The sequence below is a fragment of the Alosa sapidissima genome, chromosome 3, assembly GCF_018492685.1.
Source record: "Alosa sapidissima isolate fAloSap1 chromosome 3, fAloSap1.pri, whole genome shotgun sequence".
NCBI classification, from domain to species: Eukaryota; Metazoa; Chordata; class Actinopteri; order Clupeiformes; family Clupeidae; genus Alosa; species Alosa sapidissima.
Genome location: NC_055959.1, coordinates 36,581,584 through 36,600,356, shown reverse-complemented (window position 1 = coordinate 36,600,356; position 18,773 = coordinate 36,581,584). Strand labels below are relative to the sequence as shown.

The window sequence follows — 18,773 nt, the reverse complement described above, 5'->3', positions numbered from 1 at the left end:
ATGCATATCAGCGCAAGCTTGGTTTGAAACTTTCTGGGGATGTGGATTTTACACGATCCTTCATCACTGGGCTAGTGTGCCCTGCTGTGTTAATATGTCCCTGCTGATGCTACAGCTGCAGCTCCCTCAAATCTAGGTTCTCATGCATACAGGCTAGCTTTTGCCAATGGAAATTAATGTCCTGCTCCTAACTGAAGAAACATTTATGTTACCAATAATGTTAACAACAAACTAAGCTTCACTGCTGCTAGTAAAAATTTGGCTGTAAATATGATTTGCCATATTTTACAAACCAGCTAGCTTTGTGATAACAAAATCGTACCTTTTATTTGTTTAGTCCACTGAAAGTTATTCACATATCTAGGACTGCGAGCGCCGGAAGTCGAGGGCTCTGGTTATACTATCCTGTGAGGCTGCTGATGTAATCATATTCCATCCTAGGGGTTATACTATCCTGTGAGGCTGCTGATGTAATCATATTCCATCCTAGGGTTCTACTTTCCTGTGAGGCTGCTGATGTACAGTAATCATATTCCATCCTAGGGGTTATACTATCCTGTGAGGCTGCTGATGTAATCGTATTCCGTCCTAGGGTTCTACTTTCCTGTGAGGCTGCTGATGTACAGTAATCATATTTTGATTGAGGGGTTAGGTGCCTTGCTCAAGGGCACTTCAGCCGTGCCTACTGGTCGGGGCTTGAACTGGCAACCCTCCGGTTACAAGTCCAGAGTGCTAACCAGTGGGCCACGGCTGCCCACAAATATCGGATATCGGACTAATTATAGTTATCTTCAAAATCACAAAAAATATCGAGATATTATTTTTTGTCCATATCGCCCACCCCTAGTCCTGTGGCGGCTGCCACTTAATCCTGCAATTGAACCTCCTGCTGGCTGGAGGTTTGCCGGTATGGTTGTTTTAGGGGTTTATCTTGCTGCTCTCTCTGCCTTAGGCTTTCCATGTTTGCACGTGGAAGGGCAGGGGGCTCCCAGAACAGAGCCATACTGCCAAATGAAACATTATGCATTACAGATAGTAATTAACTATCTGGACAAAGTGGTCCAGACTGAAAAAGAGTTTAGATCTGTCTGTTCTGTGACTTTATATATATAAAAAAACTCTGAATAGAAATGTATTAGATCAAATTTCCGCCATGTTAATCCATCAGATAAAAAGCGACGCCTTTATGTGCTGATCTTCTTTATCACTAATTCTAGCCCACCTATGTCTTCTGATGGTTTATCTTTAATTATGGAGACACTCTTCTGATCCATCAGAATCTTCACTGAGGATCTCTGGTCAGTTGCCATGGTGAAGGAATGTTTAATGAACATGTGTGAGAACACATAATGAAATACTTCAGTATCCGGTGTAAATCTGGACCATTCAACATTCCACCAGAGTGCACACAAGAGCTTGTTGACCTTCTGGAAAGTTGCTCAAGATGGGGAGAGAGCATGATTAAAGCTCAACAGCATTTGCATGTTCTAAATGACTCTGCTCCCTGGCTCTCCTTCACAAGCCAACACAAGCCCCTTATCGGCCTTTGGGTTTAGGAAGCAGGACTAGAATTTGGAGTTGGTGTTGGGAGCTATTTCAGAATGGTACAGTAGGCTGGGCTAAGTAGCTGACTGTAATGTGTGTGTGTGTGTGTGTGTGTGTAGGAGGGTTTTGTAGTGTAGCGAAATTTAGTTTAATTTGGTTTTTTTTTCTAAAGGAAAGTATGAAGGCATATCTTGGCCTGAAGAGCAGCCAATCTGTAAACAGAGGCATTCAGAGCAAATGAGGAAATGGAAAGGCCTGAAAATAGCAACAGGATTGTCAGGAACCTTCGCTTCAGTCTGAGAATTATTAGCTTGTTCAAAACATGCCTCCCTCTGACACATTTTGCCATGGCCTAGTTTTAGAGACGGCTTCTTTCTGTTACGACAGAGTTGTTACTCGGAGGAAGGTTTGTACGGTATGCGTGCCGTTTCTGTGCGCTCATCCCTCATCTTGGCCATGATCTACGCAGATGAAGTGTGGAATGTTCCAGAACGCTAAATGACCAGCTATTTGTCATTCATTGGATTATCCTGTGAGATGTCAGGAGAGTCTATCATGTGTTTGTATCTGAGCCACGTCCCTCGGGCAAGGCTGTCTGTTTCTGATGACTGCATGCTGCATATCGCATGGAACACACTGAAGAAGGCACTATGCCAAAACGTGCCTGTGTAATACATTTGACTTCTCCTCTCTTGTGCAGCATATTGCTTCCTTCCTTCCCACCCCCCCCAACACCACCTTTACCTCCTTGCCTGATGAGTTGAACCACTTTCTATGGTCGCTTTGACAGGAACAACAAGGAGGTGGCCATCAAGGCTGTGGTGTCTGCAGAACACCAGCCCCTCACACTCTCCACCACCGATGTGTGTGCGGCACTGAGCAGGACTAATGCATGCAAGGCTGCTGGTCCTGATGGCATCCCCGGACGCATCCTCAGGGCCTGTGCTGTGTAGCTGACTGAGGTTTGGACCGACATATTTAACCTGTCAGCAGCCCAGGTAGCTGACCCCGCGTGCTTTAAAACCACCTCCATCGTGCTGGTGCCAAAACATTCCACTGCAATGAGCCTTAATTATTATTATTATTATATTATATATACTTTTTTGATCCCGTGAGGGGAAATTTGGTCTCTGCATTTAACCCAATCGGTGAATTAGTGAAACACAAACAGCACACAGTGTACACACAGTGAGGTGAAGCACACTAATGACTTCCATCCAGTTCACTCACCCCCATCATCATGAAATGCTTGGAGAGGCTGGTCCTGGCCCACCTCAAGACCTGCTTACCACCGTAACTGGACCCCTTCCAACTCGCGTACGGTCAAAACAGGAGCACGGATGATGCCGTCGCTACGGCACTTCCATCTACCCTGTCCCACCTTGACAACCGCAACACCTATGTGAGAATACTGTTCATTGACTTTAGTTCAGCATTCAACACCATTATCCCCTTAAGTAAATGCGTTTTCATGAAGAATTCATCAGACCTTTGCATTGCAACATCGGGGAAAGAGTCTACCCGGGGTCTCTAAAGTGCCTGAGGAGATTTATTCATTGCACTGCAATGAATTCAAGTACTGCCTACCAGCTGGCAAACCATAAGCCTATATGTACTGTGTGAAGTCTGAATAACATTCAATGAAATAAGTGAGGTATTCACCTAAGTAACATTGACATAATCTCTAGTTAACCCTTCAGGCGCCAGAGGTTTTTTTTTTTCGAAACGTTCCATTTTCACATCTTCATTTCAAAAGGCTATATCTTAAAAGTGATAAGAGATAGAGACTTTCTGTAAATTAGAGAAATATTAAGGATGACCCAAAGTTTATGTAGAGATTAAATGTTTATATCTAATTTGCATATTATGACGTCATATGGTGGCGGCCATCTTGGATTATAGAATTTTCATGAAGAGTTGCATGTTTGAATGATAAAATGCACCACTTCTTTTCCCCCAAAATGTCCCTCACCTTCTGTATGCTATATTGCACAATACTGAATGCTCAGGTAAATAGTAAGTAGTAAACAAACTGTATAAATCATTACTAATAAATGGCAGAAACAAACCAAATGCATGTAGCGGTAGGCTGGCCTTTTGCTGTAGAGATTTTCCATTTACTACATACAGTAGGCACTCTGATTCCATGTATGGGGCACATATATATTATTCAGATGACACACAAACACAAGTAGACAAGACTTGTTTTGAACTGTTTAGTTCAAAAGCTCACTTGCCACGGCAAGGCACAGATCAGGAGTGAGATGACGAGACAAGACAAGAGACAATATTAGTATTTTTTGTCTTTTTGTTGTTTTTGTTGATGGTTTTTTTTTTTTTTTTTCTTAGCTGACAAAGACACACACATCACAAGGACATGAACACACAAAAAAAGAACACATAGGCCTAGTGTATGTCCTAAATGGTCAGGGAAATAGGTAGCAAATCAACAGTGTAAATCATTACTAATAAATGGCTGACAATTTTTTTGTAGCAGGCCTTTTGCTGTAGAGATAATGACTTCCTATCCCTATCCATACAGGGCCGGCATTCCCATCATTTTGTGATAGACTAGCCTATGCATGGCCTAATGGCTCCCCTGCCCCGTGTCACCACCTCTGCTCCTGCTGCGAGCGGCATGGCCAGATCTGCCTCGCGCGCGCGCCGAGTGGAGAGAATTTGCGCAGCTCGGACTAGGCCTACTGTCATTCTCATTGCAACTCCCCACACTGCCTCTACGTTCCCCCCTAACTATCCTATGAGCACTTCGACCTCGTCTAACATACCCAGTGGCATTAGACAAAGGCTGCACCACGTTACTGTCGCCGTGATTGCGGAGAAGCACACGGTCAGAAGACAGAAGCTAGCGCTACATGGACATTACCTCCAGCCTCGTTCGCCACACCACTAACACCCTGCTAACTTCCCGATGAACACTCCAACCCCGTGAAACATTATTCCCACCACTGACATTGGGCAAACAATTCAACGTTTGTGCTTGGTGTAAGCTAAACTCTCACTTTGTCCAACTGCATCATTGCAAGGCAGGGACGCATCTGAAGCCTCACTAAACGAATCACCGTCATTTTCTGAAGGCAGATATTCCCCTTCAGAATCAGGGTCCGCGAATAGAAGAGCCAACACTTCATTTCGGGTAAACTTTTTTGATGCCATTAGACGATAATCTAATGCAAATACTCGCTGACGTTGACAATATCGCTCTGATAAAGTGGCTCACACGCACACTAGTTCCGGTATTGCACGCATTGATTCAATGCGCTGTAGCACGAAAGTTTTGTTTAAAGCATGACCTTTTTTGGACTCGGGGATGACGTATGACATGTCTGCCATCTAGTAGAGTGGAGGTCGAACGAAATATGACACCCTATTTGACTAAATCGGCCGTTTTATTCAGTACCGCATCTTGTCGAGTAAACTCGACCGTGGCGCCTAGAGGGTTAATTATCAATTTATCATGTGTTCAGTATGTAAACATTAGGAATTATAAATTAGTTTACTGTTTGCATCTTATTAATTCATCATGATTTAATAATTAATTCATCATCAGTTCAGTATGTACACATTAGGAATTATGAATTATTTACTACGAGTAGTAGTAAATTGTAATATATTATAATATAATATAGATGTAACTATTTAGGAAATGGGGAATTCATCATTTATAGCAAAGGCAAACTCACTGATAACACCTAGTAAATACAACTCTATTAATGAGGAAAGTCACATTTGTTAATCCTTAAGTAATGTTGGAAAAATACTTAATAATTATTAATTAATTAATTACTAATACTTAACTAATGTTAAATGGTATACCATTATTGTAAAGTGTTACCATTTATTTCATATTTGCATTTTCCCTATTTGCATTAGATACACACATTGTAGCCCATTTGCTGTGACAAACACATATTCAGGTTTGGAGAAAAACATCTCCACCAGCACTATCCCTTAATCTCTCATGGGTTCTCAGTTCCTGTCTCGTTGGTCTTACATACTGTCATCACGTAACACTGACATAATGACCTAATCAGGTCCAAATCCAAACCAAAGGACAGGAGGGGAATAAGACAGATGGCCTCCAGAATGCTCTATTCACCCTGAGAGGTGGAATGGGATGATTAGATGAGAGGTGGAATGGGATGATTAGATCTAACCAGTTGCTGAAAGGGTGAAAATCTACTATCTATTGCGTATCTTAGCACAAGCAAAACTATAAGTATAAGTAAGTATATATACTCTTTTGATCCCGTGAGGGAAATTTGGTCTCTGCATTTATCCCAGTCCGTGAATTAGTGAAACACACTCAGCACACAGTGTACACACAGTGAGGTGAAGCACACACTAATCCCGGCGCAGTGAGCTGCCTGCAACAACAGCGGCGCTCGGGGAGCAGTGAGGGGTTAGGTGCCTTGCTCAAGGACACTTCAGCAGTGCCTACTGGTCGGGGTTCGAACCGGCAAGTCCGAAGCACTAACCAGTAGGCCACGGCTGCCCCCAAAATAGGCCACGGCTGCCCCCACTACTACACTACACACAACTACACACCTACACAACTACACACCTTTATCCTGTGTATGACCCAATCTCAACAATAGAAACAAAGACGGGCTTTTTATACTATTTTATTGTTGGGTGGCTTCTTCACTAGGATAACCCTGCTCATAAATGCACCCTCTGTGTTGTCATCAGCAATATTAGACAGCAGCAGATGCATAATTACAGCAGACAATATAACCAGTGTGTAAATTTGATGACTCACTGTTTTTGTAATTGCAAAACTTAATTGCTAAAAGTGGCATGGGTGCATAAGGATGGGATTACTAAAAGTGGCATGGGTGATGGGATTGCTAAAAGTGGCATGGGTGCACAAGGATGGGATTGCTAAAAGTGGCATGGGTGATGGGATTGCTAAAAGTGGCATGGGTGCACAAGGATGGGATTGCTAAAAGTGGCATGGGTGATGGGATTGCTAAAAGTGGCATGGGTGCACAAGGATGGGATTGCTAAAAGTGGCATGGGTGATGGGATTGCTAAAAGTGGCATGGGTGCACAAGGATGGGATTACTAAAAGTGGCATGGGTGATGGGATTGCTAAAAGTGGCATGGGTGCACAAGGATGGGATTGCTAAAAGTGGCATGGGTGATGGGATTGCTAAAAGTGGCATGGGTGCACAAGGATGGGATTGCTAAAAGTGGCATGGGTGATGGGATTGCTAAAAGTGGCATGGGTGATGGGATTGCTAAAAGTGGCAAGGGTGCATAAGGATGGGATGTAGGTGTCCGTGTGCAGAGGTAGCCAGCTGTGTGCGCCCCATAGCAACCGCTTTATTATTATTATTATTATTATTATTATTATTATTATTATTATTATTATTATTTTCTCACAATAAGGTGAATGGAGTCTCTGACGTGGTCAGTGCGCAGCTAGTACACCTGGTATTGCAGTATGTCACATTACTTTACGTAGGAGCACGACCCTTTTTGTACATGTTTGGGGGAACTGGGAATCAAAGATGTTATTGAAAAAGGACGAAAAGGCAAACTCCTACATCGTGTTTAATGAGATCAGGACTGCTAATGAGATATGGATTGCCTACATTGGCCATTTGGTCTTCGTTCACTGGCAAACATTGATTGATCACAAGCAGTGATGGGTCTCTTGGTGTTTAAATCCCCCAACGTTGTCTTCAAGGCAGCGCTGCCTGGAAGGTGTTAGGGTTAGGCTTGGGTTAAGGTTAGGAAATTAGAATTAAAATCGGTTAGGGTTAGGGTTGGGGGTTAGGTTTAGGATTAGGTGCCTTTAAATCAGCGGAGGCAGCGCTGCCTGGAAGGCGTTAGGGTTAGACATGGGTTAAGGTTAGGGTTGGGGTTAGGTTTAGGGTTAGGCATGGGTTAACCCTTTAGGCGCCAGAGTTTTTTTTTCGAAACGTTCGATTTTGACATCTTAATTTCAAAAGGCTATATCTTAAAAGTGATAAGAGATAGAGACTTTCTGTAAATTAGAGAAATATTAAGGATGACCCAAAGTTTATGTAGGGATTAAATTCCCCCATCTAATTTGCATATTATGACGTCATATGATGTGGTGGCCATCTTGGATTATAGAATTTTCATGAAAAGTCACATGTTTGATTGATAAAATTCAGCACTTCTTTCCCCCCAAAATGTCCCTCACCTTCTGTGTGCTATATTGCACAATACTGAATGCTCAGGTAAATAGTAAGTAGTAAACAAACTGTGTAAATCATTACTAATAAATGGCAGTAACAAACCAAATGAATGTAGCGGTAGGTTGGCCTTTTGCTGTAGAGATTTTCCATTTAGTACATACAGTAGGCACTCTGAAGCCATGTATGGGGCACATATATATTATTCATATGACACACAAACACAAGTAGACAAGACCTCTTTAGTTCAAAAGCTCACTCGCCACGGCAAGGCACAGATCAGGAGTGAGATGACGAAACAAGACGAGAGACAATGTTAGTATTTTTTTTTTCTTTTTGTTGTTTTTGTTGATGTTTTTTTGGTTGTTTTTTTAGCTGACAAAGACACATACATCACAAGGACATGAACTCACAAAAAAGAACACATAGTGTACACTACTAAATGGTCAGGGAAATAGATAGTAAATGAAAGAACAAACGACACAATCTGGCTTACCATCAGCCTGGCAGATAAAGTGGCGCTCAGTGAGTCTCTGTGGCATGTCTCCCAGTGAGGATGACTTTCGGCCTTTGTTGCTCTCTTTCCTGGAGAAGCCTTCCTGTAAAGCAGTGATGACATCCTGCACGAAGACTTTCAGGGGCTTGTGAGGAGCAGCAGTGCAGTGGCAGTAAATGATGTGGGCATTCACCATGCTTACACTGAGAATGGTATTGAAAATCCTATTGTACCATTTCTTTGATCTATGGGGAAAGAGGTAGGTCTTCATTCTCTGGTCTGCTGTGTCGACACCCCCCATGAAAGAATTGTAGTCATCAACACAAACAGGCCTATTTATCTCCCTATAGCCACTATCAGTATGTTTGGTCCTGATGCGCTTTCTGACACATGTGTTGGAATGCAGTGAAGAGAGCATTGTGAGGCGCTTTGTATCATGCCACGCACAAGCTAGCAACTTCCCTCCCCTTCCTCATAAAGACTGGGTCATCTCCCTTGCTCAATGGTATCTGTTCACGGGTGAGGCCCTTTGGCATCCCCTTCCTGTTACTGCTGACAGTCCCACACAAACCCGAATCATTACTTGCCAGCTCATCTGCTATGGCTGGCGAGGTGTAATAGCTGTCCATGTACACCTCATGCCCTTTCCCTGTGTACGGGGCCATCAGCTCACGGACAACAAGGTGTGTGGCACCGAAATCAGCATTAGGCCTATTTTGTCCGGTGTACATGGACCACTGTAGCACATAGCCTGACTTTGCTTCACTCAGAACAAATACTTTGTAACCATATTTGTCTGGTTTGTTTGGGTTATACATTTTGAGTGTGGATTTCCCTTTGAATGCAATGGTCATTTCATCCAGTGACAGCTGCTTAGATGGGCCATACACTGCTGAAAACCGGGGGATGACCAAATTAATGATTGGGCGGATTTTGAATAGCCTGTCATAGCCTGGCTGACCCCTGTCAACATACTCCTCATTATTGCTGAAATGAAGGAAAGACAAAATCATCTCAAATCTATTCCTGGACATCACCTTCCCAAATCCAGGTGTTGCTGTTGGCCAATATTCAGCCCAATAATCCTCCAACTCTGACTTCTCTACCAGACCCATACTCAAATGCAGAGAAAAGAAGGCTTTCATTTCACTGACAGTTACGTCAGACCATTGATGAAATCTGGAGTGTGGCTGGAGTTGATGGGAGGCTAAAAACTGATGGGCATAGCGATTTGTCTCAATAACAAGTACATTCCAGAACTCATCAGAGAGAAAGAGTGATAGAAAATCTAGGGGCGAATTGGCATTGGAGAGTTCTCTTTCCCCCAGATAACCAATTGGCTGATCAAAGGGCGTGATCCAACTTTGGTACTGCTCCTCATCGGCCAAGTACTCAAAGCCGGCATTCCCATCATCTTGCACTAATCTATGCATGGCTCCTCTGCCCCGTGTCACACCGCCCCTGCTCCTGCTGCGAGCAGCACGGCCTGATCTGCCTCGTGCACGCGCCGAGTGGAGAGAAGTTGCACAGCTCGAACTAGGCCTACTGTCATTCTCATTGCGACTCCCCCTGCCTCCACGTTGCCCCCTAACTGTCCTATGAGCACTTCGACCTCGTCTAACATCCCCAGTGGCATTAGACAAATGCTCCACCACGTTACTGTCTCCGCGATTGCGGAGAGGCACACGGTCAGAAGACAAAGAAGCTAGCTGGCTAGCGCTGTAAAAAGACTGGACCCCCACATAACTTCCAGCCTCGTTTCCCACATCACTAACACGCCTGCTAACTTCCCGATGAACACTCCGACCCCGTGAAACATTGTTCCCAGCACTGACATTGGGCAAAGGACCATCTACATTGGGCAAAGGATTCATTTGTGCTTGGTGTAGGTCTAAACTTTGTCCAGCTGCACCATTGCAAGGCAGGGACGCATCTGAAGCGTGGTGAGTAAACAAATCACCGTCATTTTCTAAAGGCAGATATTCTCCTTCAGAATCAGGGTCAGCGAATAGAAAACCCAACACTTCATTGCGGGTAAACTTTTCTGATGCCATTACACGATATTGTAATGCAAATACTCTCTGAGGTTGAAAATTCCGCTCTGATAAAAATGGCACACACGCACACTAGCTCCGGTATTTCTCCCACTGATTCAATGCGCGCTAGCGGGAAGATTTTGTATAGAAGCATGACGTTTTTTTGACTCGGTGATGACGTATGACATGTCTGCCATCTAGTGGAGTGGAGTTTGAACGAATTATGACACCCTATTTGACAAAATCGGCCGTTTTATTCAGTGCCGCATCTTGTCGACAAAAGTCGACCGTGGCGCCTTGAGGGTTAAAGTTAACCCTTTTCACTGCAGTATGTTCCTTCTCTCTCACAAATACATAAGACAACATGCACACACAGCCATGGACACATACGCATACACAAGCACACACACAAGCGCACACACACAGAGAGACACATACACACACACACAGCCATGGACGCATACACGAGCACACACACACAAGCGCACACACACAAAAATCCTTTTTTATATGAAGCTTGTGTTTCGATTGATTTTTTCTTTTCACTGCAGTATGTCACTTCTCTCTCACAAATGCATAAGACAACATGCACACACAGCCATGGACACACACACACACACACACACACACACACACACACAGACACACACACACAGGGAAACACACACACACAAGCACACACACAGACTGCGATGGTGCTGTGAGTGTGTCTAACATCATGATGGTTAGTGGGTATCCGGAGGAGATCTGAAGAGGTCCAAAGGACCTACTCCAGACAACCTTCCTCACAAAGCACAGCTCTGTGTGCTCTGGATTCTGATGAGCACCTACATCTGACATTATCTCCCCTCTTGAGCTTTTTCATGTACACAAGCAACACGCAGAAGCACAAACACAAAACCTCTACAGCTTTCATCCAGACTGTGAGAATAATAACTCTGATATGAAAATGAAGCGTGTTTTAAGATGCATGGCTTTGATGTATAATGACAAACAGCACAGGGAACAGAAGCACACAGTAGAATGCGTCATTACTAAAGAGGATGTAAAGATGCTCCTGAAATTACAGCGCAGTCATCCAAAGTAAATCATAAGCTACAAATTAAGTTTATGGAAATGATCGCAGACACGTATTTTCTTTAAGCCAGATTGTAAAGTTCAGTGCAATTCAGCCAATTAAGGACCAGAAATGTCCATTTTAGAAAAAAATGAATCATGACATTTTGCTTTATAGTATCATAAGGATACGGAGTAGGTGTAAGAGGTCAAATGCATCTCAAATATCTATCAATATCGCATTTTAACAACCTGTTACTTTTTACGGTTATCCACACAGCTAATAGTTTCAATAGCACCCCATGGTGAGGCCAAACACAATATAATCCAATAATCTCTAGGATGAGCATGCAATTAAAGATAGTTCCCACTCTCTCAGATAGAATAATGTCAGAGAACATGGTCCAGTTTTCCAATGATGTTGTCTCCTAAGAAGCTGGACCAGCATGCAGTAGTCTGAAAAGTTGTGGGTCCAATTCCAGCATGCAGTAGTCTGAAAAGGTGTGGGTCCAATTCCAGCATGCAGTAGTCTGAAAAGTTGTGGGTCCAATTCCAGCAAGCAGTAGTCTGAAAAGGTGTGGGTCCAATTCCAGTGCTCCACCATTGTGCCCTTGAGCAAGGCACATAACCCTTAGTTCCATGTAATATAATTCACAAATGTAAGTCGCTAAATTAATAAATGTAAATAAATGCCCATGCGTGAGGTGAGTGTGATTGGCATGACAGCCAGGTTAAGTATGGCTTCAGTTGCTATGGTGATGGTGCCATGTATGGCAGTCTGGTACAGCAGCCCTCCCTCTTTTGAACTCTTTCTATTTTTTTCCCTTTTTATTTTTCTCCTTTGCCATGCTACACTGTGGTGGCGTTTTATCAACGGAGAACGGAGGTTTTAGTCTGTTTAGATAGTTTAGATTACTTTTGCATTTTTCATGGAGTCCTAGAGCGATCTATTTAAATAATGTCCCACTTGAAATGGCAGGCGAGCGCTCTCCCTGCCAAACAGCTGCAGAGCTACGGAGAAACAAGAGCTACAGGAGCTGTGAAGGCGAGAGTGAGACGTGAGAGAGGCAACAGAGAAATAGAATATATAGATCATCTTTATTTGTCATTGTAACAGATACAACGAAATTAAGTGCATTTCTTTTCAAGTGCAACAAGACATCTATTGAGGTATTCATAAATAAATACATACAAAAGAGAATGGTACTGCTACATACCTATAATGCTAAAAACACATAGGAGACACACCCATACAGACCACAAGATCCACATTTTAAAAATTGCACATACTGTAGCCCTATGACATAAGTGAGTGGTGGGAACTATGCTTTAGTAGCACTATTCAATGAACTTATGGCTGTTGGATAAAAAGTTTTGTTGTCTGTTTGTTCTTATTTTCATGGACCTGTATCTCCTGCCAGTAGTTTGATCAGTGTTTAACCACAACGTTCCGACGCCATCGACTGCCAAATTCGGAGGATTGTCCTCTCTTATGATTACTCCGGAGCGTGCAGGCTTTTGCTGCTAAAAGTGCAAAGAGAGAAACCTGCCACCTGCGTGGCCACATCTGGTCTATCTATCTATCAATCTATCTATCTATCTATCTATCTATCTTAAATATTATTAAATGAAGCACAAGACGTAATTCACATGTGTAGTTCTTGGCAGTACTGTAAGTGCACATGTTTTGCCACTAACTTGACATATTTAGGCTGCAAAACATTATGCAAAAGAGTGCGGCACGTGACATGTTTTGAGAGCTCTATACGGGAGTGGGCAAGACGAGAGAGGTGCGTTTACGGGTGCAGGAGAAACCGATGATTCACTGCACTCCTGCAAATGAAATATATGTGTAAAATAACATGTAGCAATGATTAAAGTAGTGTATGGCAATTCTTACCTCCTGCTTCTCGAAATCGAAAGCATGACAGAGGAAGAGGACACCACTAGGCTACTTTAGATGCGTCTTTCTAAAGAACGGATGCCAGCTAGCATAGCTGTGCTACAGACAGGCAGTCGTTTTCAGTTGTGTGTGTCAAGTGTTCCTTTTGTGAGACAGGAGAAAACTGAATATCCCTCTGCATATCCTGTGGGCTTTACGGGGCGGGGGCGGGACCTAAGGTTACAGGTGCGTGCGTGGGCGGGACCTAATGGTACAGGTGCGGGACTGCGGGTGGGAGCGGGACCAAACATGGCACATTATTGCGGTAGCGGGACTGAAAAAAAATCTGTCCCACGCAGACCTCTACTTCCAGGCTTCAAGGCATCGCTGCCTTGTCTAACCGGTACCCTGACCCTAACCCTAGTGCCTTCCAGGCATCGCTGCCTTGAAGACAATGGTCTTCAATGAACAAGGTTTTGGGAAATGAGGCCTTCTGAACACCTTCTGACATAACTTGAACATGCAGTCTATGATTCTTATATTTGAGCTCAGCAGCCAATGGAATGACACTCTAGAGTTCTTGTTCTCCCTCAGAGAGACAGGACTGTGTACAAACTCTGTTTTTCTTCCTTTCTTGTGGGAGTTTTTCTTTTCTTTTTTTCAGAATACACACATTGAACACACAGCTGTGAGGAGCAGTTTGCTAAATGTGACTGCATTTTACTTTTACTTTTAATGTATACTGTATATGAATGGTAACAGTATGTTTCAGTAATCTCTCCGTTGTGACCCTGCTTGTGAGACACATTCTTTTACTCACCTGTCTGGTCTTGTTGGCTCACCTGTCTGTGGTCTATGTTGGCTCATAAAGTCATTTCAACAGTCAAAAAACAGGTGGTACAGCTTCCCCTTGATATGACATCTGTTGGTTTTATTTGCACTGAAACCCACTCTTTAAGTAGCACAGGGTCTGCCATACATAAGAAAAACATTGTCAGACAAGGTTTCCTTAAAATGCAACGTGCATAATGCAACAATCTTGTGCACAATGCAACAATCTACAAGGCATATGGCCACATGTGTAAATTTGTCTCACCAACCATTAAGGTCACCCACGTGATGTCTGTTACCTGGCAACAGTCACCTGAGAGGACATAGAGGGGCCAAAGTAATACTGTGTTCACCCATCGTCTCCGTGGTGTCATTCTAATCTAATCACAGCCTTTTATAACACAGAGTAAGGGGGGGGGGAGTAAAATTATGCTGAACAAGGCAGGTATGTCTATTGCGTTCATATTTGCTTTCTGCATACAATACCCTATAGACAATTACAATGTTTATTGTAGATGTGTCTAGATAGATAGATAGATACTTTTTTGATCCCCAAGGGGAAATTCAAGACCTGATTCCATTCTATTAATGGCAAGATGCTTCTGTGTAAGGTGTTTCTGACATGACGAGGTAAGGTAATGGGATTGGATTGGAGAATCTTTAATGTCCTCAATATTGGATCACAAGAAGTAGGTAGTACCAATATACACCCATAAAACATAAAATAATAAAGGACAGCTATACAATTATGAAATCACATAGTACATGAAATCTGAAGTAGTGTTCTAATAGGATCGCGTAAACACTACTGTATATACAGTGATAGCAAATTGACTTATAGCTTGCTTAGAAACCCAGCCGCTGATGGGACATATGGCCTCAGGGATCTGATCCATTTAGCAGCTTAAAGGTACACTATGCAAGATTTTCACCTTTACAAAGTCAATTTGATGGTAAACAAACTTGCAATCGTTCACCTAGCATATATATATATATATACAGCATAGACGTAGCGAGTCGCTACCAAGAAAACCTCACAATAATCTGAAACATTAAACATAGCTCTAAATATAGTAGATATAGCTCTTCACCTCCACCACTAAAGCATTTTCATTGTGTACAAGTCATGAGAAGTTTGCTATTTACAACAGATTAAATATAAATATATCGTGACCTTAGATGGAGCTCTAGTCGCAAAAAATACCCAAACATCTGCTAACATTAGGTTAGTGCCAGTGATGTTCTGACTTGAATAATGTTGTAGAGCCTATATTTTTGTTTGTCACACTAAGGGTTGCCACACCAGTAGATCATACCAAAAGTTTAATGTGATTCAATAAAAGATTAAAACAAGATTTTAAGGTGTAATCTGCCTGCATACTTTAGACCCAACCAAATAGAGGTGTTAAGAACCTGCCACTTGTGCATATGCCCTAGTGTGCCATTTCAGAGTGTATTGGCATGAGTTACCTTGATCATATTTTTGCAACATATAAAGTAATACAAATCGTCATAGTGCAACAGAAAGCCAACCATACAAAATTCAAATGTCAACAAATTATTCTACCATCTTATACCACAATGTGCTGTACTGTGGGAGAAGAAAAGTAGAAATAGTCCAGAAATATATTGAATCCGAAGCACTGCAGCCTGTGATGATGAAGTGGTCCCATTAGTTTATTTGTCATCAGCTTCGCCTGACTCGTGGTAAAAACAACAACATTCATGTCGCAGTAGGTTAGTTCCAAGGTTTTGTGTGAAGCTCAGCTGTGTGCTAATATGTGCAAACACAAACATGCACATGGAAAGGCGCTTTATAAATAAAACACATTATTATTATTATTATTATTATTATTATTATTATTATTATTATTATGAAAGCTAGGCAAGGCCAGATAATTTCTCAAATTCTCATAATGCATTCTCCAGAAGCTTTAGGGCTGTAAGTAACAACTCTACACTACACAGATGAAAAACAAATAGGTCACACAGAATTTGATACATTTGGAAACTGTGGAGGATTTTCAGCCTGGATGCCAGCTGAACTTAGCCCCGACTAGCGCTTCACTGCACAGTGTAGTCTGTCACTTTCTCCCTTGTGCACCTTGATGATTATGCATTTCACTGTGCAAGTGACGACATAACTGTTCCTTGCTCTCTTATTAACTCATTGAATGCCAAGAGTGTAAAGTTTCGTAATTAAAAAATAAATAAATAATATTACGTTTTTGGCACTCAATTGTTAAGGGTTGAGGGTGAACTCTCAGGTGAACTCAGGTGTAGCCTACTCAGGTGAACTCTCAGGTGTACTCAGGTGAACTCTCAGGTGTACTCAGGTGAACTCTCAGGTGAACTCTTAGGTGTACTCAGGTGAACTCTCAGGTGTACTCAGGTGTACTCTCACAGAAGATCTTACAAAGGTGCCAGAGTGCTACGAGAAGGGTGACTGTTGAAAAAGTGTTGGAATTTCCAGCTGTTTATTGCGAGACAAGGCCTTTCCTTCATTCATTGAACGTACGCTGTGCTCTAATGGAAACCTTATTGCATAGCGAAGTAGCCTAAATTGAGTTTTTTTTTTTAAATTATGCATGGTTTACTTTTTATTAAATTCGTAGGCTGGAATGCCTCGCGGCAATAATTGTGTTTAAATGTAGTAGGCTAGTGCTTCAGCCTCTGGCAAGCTCTAACCTTTAACTAAACATTTAACTAGACAAACCAATACAAAAAATAAACATGACATTACATAAAATTACGAACATTACATAAAAACAAACAAAAACATGACGCCAGACAGAGTGCCGTGTCTCGCCAGCGTCCCCGTAACCTAGCAACCTAGGTGTGTGGGGTGGGCCGCCACAAATAAGTCAATGTATGGGAAACACTGCTCTCTCTCTCTTATTTATAGAAACTGGAATGATTACAATTGCACAATCAATACACTGACTGCAACACTACAAGGGAATTCAGCCTTGCAACTCAATCTGTAAACTCAACACTGCAGTACATAATCACAGTGTGTTGGCAGACATAATTAATTTGTTAACACACTTAACATACATAATTAATAGTGTCTACAGGCCATCGTACCAGCAGAATAAAAATATGAGATGACACTCAGAGAGCAGTGTGTGTGTGTGAAAGAGAGGTATTATACCTGAGGTTGGATATTCAGGCAGAAAAGAGACATGGGAGTTGACCTGTTTCCTCCATCTAAGGAAGTGTTACCATTATATAAGTATATATGTTAGACGACCTACCATTTAAATTAAAAGACATTATGCCAATTAGGTATATGTTTATGTAAGGTCTTTACCACAAGTGTGTCATGCAAATATTGTATATTACAACTGTGATTCCTATATGCTTTTCCAGACAACTGTGATTCCTATATGCTTTTCTAGACCTTTTCCAGAAGGGCAAGTCAGGTGACTGTGGTGCCTGACATCCCTGGTGTCACAGCAGACTTCAGTAGAAGGATAATGTACTGCTTGTACCTATGTGACAGGGTGAAATGAAAACGGCCATGCGGACTGTGTGTGTGTGTGTGTCCGCATGGCATTGGTTATGCAACCACTGAGATGCGTGTTGTAAAGGTAGAGAGACCTTCTGTATTTTTGATGTGAGATTAAAGGAAAAAGAGGGAAAAAATGGCTTTATTACTAAAACATACTGTTGAATTGTATTGCACATGTTTCATGAGGAAGCAGAGTGCTTTTTTATCATTTGTGGTCTGCTCAAACATTAGCGTATATTTGTGCTTTTTTATCGTTTGTGGTCTGCTCAAACATTAGAGTATATTTGTGCTTCGTTATACCCTTTGTGCGTGTGTGCATGCGTGTGTGTGTGTTTGTGTGTGTGCGTGCTTGCGTGTGTATGTGTACAGTATTTGTGTGTGTGTGTGTGTGTGCGTGTGTGTGTGTGTGCGTGTGTGTCCCCTAGTAGAGCAGATGAGGTGGACAGATGGACCAGAAATGTAAATTTCAGCCTGACTCTGAGCATGAATACTTATACCCTGCCAGCACACACACACACACACAGAGCTCGGTGTTAAACCACCCAGGACACATTCAGTGAAATCAGTGAGGTCTGGTTACATGAGACAGATTGCTCTGCGGTTGGCTCCCCCATCCACATAATGTGTGAATGTGTTTGTGTTGTATGTATGCTGCTGAGACCTTGAATTTCCCCTGGGGATCAATAAAGTATCTATCTATCTATCTATCTATCTATCATAACCACAGCAGAGTATCAGTTTAGTGTGGGGCTCCCGAAGCTGAAAATAATGTTTTTTTTTGTCTGAATATGATGGAGGATTCTATCTGATTAATTTAATTACTGATTTATTTACATGCTCATGAGACAGATATGAAGGATTTGTTGAAATGTAGGCTATAGACATTGGGCATGTGTAAGTGTATGGTTGAATTAAAGTATTAAGCAAAGCGTTGAGGAATACATTTGGCCCCACTGGTGGAATTTTGAAAACAATGATCATTAATGGAATATAGAGCAGTAGGATATGTTAGCACACGTTTGTGTTATCTTCACTTTATGGAGGCATTTGATTGATTCCATGATGCTGCTGTCTATTATATTGTCTGCCTCTGCCATCTGCCTAACCAGGTAACAGAATGTCAAATGTGCATTTAATATCAAACAGCATCGTAGGTCATCCTATCTATTTTAAAGCTATGTAGTTTTAATGTAGTTTAATGTAGTTTTGCATGTAGCTAAGAACA

The 18,773-nt window shown here is 42.2% G+C and overlaps 1 long non-coding RNA gene across 1 annotated transcript; it reads right to left on the bottom strand.

Moving 5' to 3' along the window:
- Nucleotides 1-4,313: 4,313 nt before the first annotated feature.
- On the bottom strand, nucleotides 4,314-10,174 carry LOC121705396. The gene is made up of 3 exons (XR_006030783.1): nucleotides 10,007-10,174; nucleotides 4,598-4,601; nucleotides 4,314-4,463 (listed from the first exon to the last, which is right to left on the bottom strand). It is a non-coding gene; the product is annotated as an uncharacterized LOC121705396 (long non-coding RNA).
- Between the last annotated feature and the right edge of the window lie 8,599 nt (nucleotides 10,175-18,773).